This window comes from Garra rufa, chromosome 1 (genome assembly GCF_049309525.1).
Source record: "Garra rufa chromosome 1, GarRuf1.0, whole genome shotgun sequence".
NCBI classification, from domain to species: Eukaryota; Metazoa; Chordata; class Actinopteri; order Cypriniformes; family Cyprinidae; genus Garra; species Garra rufa.
This window is the reverse complement of record NC_133361.1, coordinates 72,379,440-72,385,439: the sequence shown is the minus strand read 5'-3', so window position 1 is coordinate 72,385,439 and position 6,000 is coordinate 72,379,440.

Genomic DNA, 6,000 nt, shown 5'->3' with positions numbered 1-6,000 from the left:
TATTGTTATATTTTTCTCTTGCTGCTATAGTTCTGTTCACAAAGTGCATTGCTACAGTGAAAAATACCCAAGAGAAAATGTGATTAGAAGATATTGGCAACTTAATGTTGTGTAGTAGAGTTGTGACGTTCGCGAACGAACCGATTCTTTTGAACGGCTCATAAACATGAACGATGGGAGCCGAGTCGCGGCTGGGGGGGAGCCGTTCTTTCTGTCGTTATTTTTTCCTATGCGTGTTTCACACAGATGCACACAAATTATTCCCGGATGGTCTACTACTTAACTTAAGAATTCGAAGTGCGGATCAATGCACACACTAACGCAGGGCTATTCAATTGGCGGCCCGCGGGCCCAATGCCCGTCCGGCCCGAGGGAGCAGCAGGTGGCTTGAATGGTTTTTGCACTAATTAGTTTGTCCACTAGGCGGCGGGCCAGCCAAAAAAGAAAAGCAAGAGAGCCAAGAACAACAACAATCTACCGGAGATCGCAACATCATCAATAGACGGCAGATTTGACAAGCGCTTGTAGGGCTCCAGACTGCGACCAAATGGTCGCATTTTAAAGCCGGGGGGCCTGAGGGGTTTTCAATTGAGATATACAAGGAATTTGCTAGTAAGCTGGCACCAATACTTAGCCGGCTGTACCAGTACATTCTTGAACAACAGAAATTACCACAAACTATGACTCAAGCCATTATCTCAGTGTTGCTCAAGAAAGATAAAGACCCTCTACTGTGCAGCTCATATCGCCCAATAAGCCTTTTAAATTGTGATTATAAAATTCTCACAAAGATAAGTTGTCTAAACTCTTCCCCACTGTTGATCCTGGCTGTCCGAGGTGTGGCCAGGTGCCTGCCACAATAGGACACATGTTCTGGTCATGTGCCTCCCTCGATGACTACTGGAGACAGATATTTGATGTATTTTCCAAAATTTGTGGTCAGACCATAGCACCTGACTTTCACACAGCCATCTTTGGTGTACCACCCCCAGACTGCATAGCCTCAAATTTGCAAGCGAATGCATTGGCATTTGCTTCCCTGCTTGCACGTAGACTCATACTCTTTAATTGGAGATCAAACGCACCCCCGTCATTCCTGCAGTGGTTGAGGGAGGTATTATCTTTTCTACCTTTGGAGAAACTGAGATACAAGATATGTAAGGCCCGCAATAACTTCACCCTGACCTGGAGTTCCTTTATAGAATTTGTTGACAGCTTCCCATTTCAATGATGCGCTTAGACACTTAATTGTATGTAACACTCTATAACATGCTCAAAACATCTCGCCTGATCCCTGTCTATGTTTTTTGTATTGTTTTTGTATTTATGTTTTTTTTTTTTTTTTTTTTTTTTTTGTCATTTTAACTTATTTTTGTTTAAGAGCCTTGGGGGGAGTGGGTGGGGGGATACCTCTCTGTTTGTGTCTATGCTTGTATGTTTGTTGATGAAAAACTGCAAAATAAAGTTGGAAAAAAAAAAAAAAATGGTCGCATTTTTTCTGCCGGTGCGACTAAATTTTGTAAGCGGTCGCAATGGCGCGACCACCGCGTTATTCAACTTATAAGCGCTGCTATTTCTGTTTCATATGAGAAACATTAAACGGCAAACGAAGCGAAAGAGAAACCAAAGCGCGCCACATTTGAGCTGCGCAGCGCGGACCATTTATCAGCTCGGACCGCAACGCAAACACACTTGTCCAAGCTCAGAACAGCATCGGGAACCAAAGTTGATTTCGCGACACTGTTACTGCACAGTGCTGCGAGATCCAGTGAAAAGTGTTTGAATTTGTCCAGAATGAATTAAGGTTGCTGAAAGATCAGTGAGAATCATTCAAATTCTGCTCAGAATTCTGTTTTTAACAGCGCTGATGTACACTATGTCAGACAACCAGAAGTCACACCAACTTAAGCAAAGTCGAATGTTTCATTATTCATTTCAGGGTTTGTACAACCTTTTGAGAGAGAAATTCAAGCACTTTTCAATGACTTTCAAGCATTTTGCACAACCATTTTAAGCACTTTAAAGCTCTTATGATCCAATTTGAATGTTATCTTGATGGCCAAAATATACTCTGTGGTAAACAAACACTTATGTAAAATTAAAAACATAAAATATCGATTATAACCAGTATATGGCAATAATAATCTGTCTATTTTATGCATATACAATTTATAGTTTATGTGAAGATTGTTTTAAAATCACCTAAATTAAAAGCTGTTATATATTTCAGAGCCTATTAAATGTTGGGCTTTCAATTCCACTGTAATGTTGAATGGACATAATTAATATGTAAAACTGAGAGAAAATTCATTTAATAGAGTCACCAGTAGCAATATTGAAATCAATACTTCATTAATAATAGGCTACTTGGTAAAAAGATGCTATTAAACACATATTTAAAAATACTTTGTTGTTTCTACCTTAATTTAGAGGTTCATTGTGAAATTATGACAGTATAAATATATAAATATGCGATTATTCATGAATAATTACAAAAAAATGTGTGATTTTTTTTTTTTTTTTAATTGATTGACAGACAGCACCTTAACCTTTTATAGATGTTGGTGTTGGTAATATTAGTTCATTTTAGTGAAAATGCATTTCAGTGTAATTGTATAGGCCCCCTAGAAAAAGATCGGGACGGCCCCCATCCCCTTGGCCCGCTGCAAATTTCCAGTTCGATAATCCGGCCCTCAAATGAATCTAATTGAATAGCCCTGCACTAACGGCTAATATTGCCCACAACACATTGCGCGGTGAACAAGGATCCGATTAGAACTACAAACACGCATAAAAATTGTTTAAAAAAAACTACAAACATGGCGCGCTACCAACGGAAAGGGTTTTTGAGATAACTAATCAATGTGTAACTTAATAAAAAATATTTAAATAATGTTATCCATGGTATATTTCATGTGCAGCAACATTATGAACTTTTATAATGATAGGTTTGGTCATTAACTTTTAAATGCATCATTATGCAAACACGAGCAAAGTTCTCGGCATAAAAGACTAGTATAAGAATGTGCCTCTTCATTTCTCTCTAATACGGTAGGAAATCAAATTAAACGAAATGTAGATGATATTAACTGACAGGGCAGTTTAAACAGTGACAGGATTTAGGTAACTAAGCAACAGACGAAGTAGTATGTCCCAAAGCTTGCCTACTTTTCTGCTACATACTCAAAAGTATGTACATACTTTAAGGGCATAGTATAAGTATGCGAATTGGGATGCAGCAACACACTTTGTACTAAAGGTAAATCCAAAATAGTGATGCCACTGTCTAAGCACAGGGATGTTGTGCAACCCTATGGAATATAATCCACACATGACAAATGAGGTAATAATCAATATTTCAGAATAATTCAAACTCAGATATTGGTGTGTGATATTTTTTTTTTTTTAATTATTTGACTACAAATCTCACCTCATAATTCCTCCCAGTGATTATTTCCAGAATAAACTGAAATGCCCCCAAACTGGCTTCTTAAAACTGACTAAATATTTAAAAAGAGCCGTTCTTTTGAACGGCTCTTTGAAAGGAACGGATCGCCAAGATCCGGATCCCCTCAAAGAGCCATAAATCCAATCACTATTGTGTAGGGCCATGTTTTACTTGCTGCTTCTGGCCCATACAGGCATGAAAAATCAGCATATGAATCTCAACAACGGTGACATTCAACAACATATTCAGATAAACATCTTTAAACATTACAAACAAGCTACTAAAAGTAAACAAAAACAGCAAAAATTAAAGCAAATAGTAAATAAAAGAAAATTCAGGTGCATCATTTTTTCATGTTGCAATGTATTATGGGAGCCATGGATGAGTTTTGATTGGTGCTCCCAGAATGCACTGCAGCATGAAGCTTTTTGTTTATTGTCACCATCGTTGAGATTTATTTGCTGATTCTTGACGAATGTTTGCATCTGCATCTTGCAAGCTAACATCAACTCATATAACATAGCAAATGATAATGTGAAACAACCACAGATTTGATTGAAATCTGAAATCTCAATGATTTGATTTAAATGAGATCAGTTACAAATTTTTTTCATCAACCAGGTAAAACCTACTCATCATGTTTTCTTCTGGATTATTTTGCCATAACAAATGTCTTAACCAAGCACACATTTACAACATCCAGAAAAAAAAGTAATGTTGAAAAGTAAAAGGAAAAAAACCCAACTAAAACAAACACTGATCACATCAATGGTGGGATCAAATGAAAACACTAAATTAAAAAATAACATCTAAACCTCTGTTCTCAATAATAACTTTTTAGACAAATGTAATGACTAATAATGACTGAAGCTGGTGCTGATGTTTGTGGAGCTGTTTAATCCTCCTCTGCTGAGATCTTCAGAGATTTCATGTGTTTTATTTCAGTTGATTTCATCTGAGACTGTGACTAAGTCAGTTGTAGTTGTGTTTCTGTTTGTCTCCTCTTCTTTTTTCTGTTTCTCTTTCCTTCAGTAATTCTGCTTGTTAACATTATTAGTTCAGCTCTGCTTCAGCATTTATTTAACACTCTGTATTGTGGGATAGTACACACTGAGCAGTATTAATAGATTTTTTTTATAAATAGACAAAACTTTGATTGATACAGATGGCCCACCCATGCTCTTTTAAGCCGTTGGATATCACTTGTCTTAAGATGGGTCTCTTGGCGAAAAAACCCCCATCACCTTTAAGGTGTTGAAGATGAGACAGAACATGGCTCATTTTGACATTATTCACCCCTTTAACATTGATGATATGAAACGAGTGCTGGAACTCTCTTTAGTCTTAAGCATTTTCAATCTGCCATAAGACAGTTTTATATCTGGGCAAAGTACAAAAAGATAAAAGAAAAAATAAATATTTCAAAAAGAATAAGATAAAACACAAAAAGGCAAGGTTGAAGAAAAAAAAAGCCCAATTCCAAATCCTAAAAACCCATTCCTAACTTATCATTGCAAAACCAAGCAAAGAACCTGCTACACATCAACCTCTTAATGAGATTGCATAAATGACCCCAGCTCCACAAAACTATGTAGTTTAGCCCATAAATGAAGAGCAACAACTGATCAAGAACAAATGATCAGTAACAAAAGCATAATCACATATAAAAGTGACCGCTCTACATAACACTTCTTCTAGGCAGTGGTAGGTATATAAAGTTACAATCTTGTCAGTCTTAAGATCACCCAGAAGTAAGATGGTTAGTGCCAAGTGAGACTCCAAAACACAGCATCGGGTTAATGTTCTCGAGAAGTAAAAATAATTATTGCTCATGTAGCTTCTGTCGTCTCACGCCGATGGGCTTTAAGAAACTCACTGGCCTCCTGAACTGACGACAACTGCTTCTTCTTACTGTCCGATGTAGTGATGAAAAGCCTGGATGGGTAGTGAAGAGATGGTCTCAGACCCAGCGTGTATAGTTCCTTCATCACAACTCAATATTTGGCACGCATTTCGGGACTATAGTCCTTATTGATGAATATCTGAGTACCAAAGCTGAGAAGCTTTCCTCTTTGCTTGCGGGCTTGGCGAATAACCAAATCCTTGGTCTGGAACTTATGAAAGCGAATAATCACAGATCGAGGTCTCTCCCCCAGCTTTGGTTTCGCTGTAAGGGCGCGATGAGGTGGAAAACGCCGGTTTAAATTCGGAAGACAGTGTCAAAGTCGTCAAAGTAGCAATGTCGGCTAAGCTCCCGCTAGCCTGTGCTTCGTCTTTTTTAACTTCGTCTTTCCTAGTGTTGAACACCCAGAACATTTCACAGTAGTAGACTGACTAATATAATGGTTTGGTAAATAGCTGATGGGCCAAAAAAAGAAGCTTTATAAAGAAAACTGTGGGAGCGTGGGCGAGACGCAGCTACTCCTCACACGTTAACCGGAAGTCCCTATTTTGATACTTTAAAAATTCCATTGTAGAGTACATAGATATTAGTTACATTCATTTTAATGTTACTATGACAAGTAAAGAAGTAATTCAATTTAATTCACGAT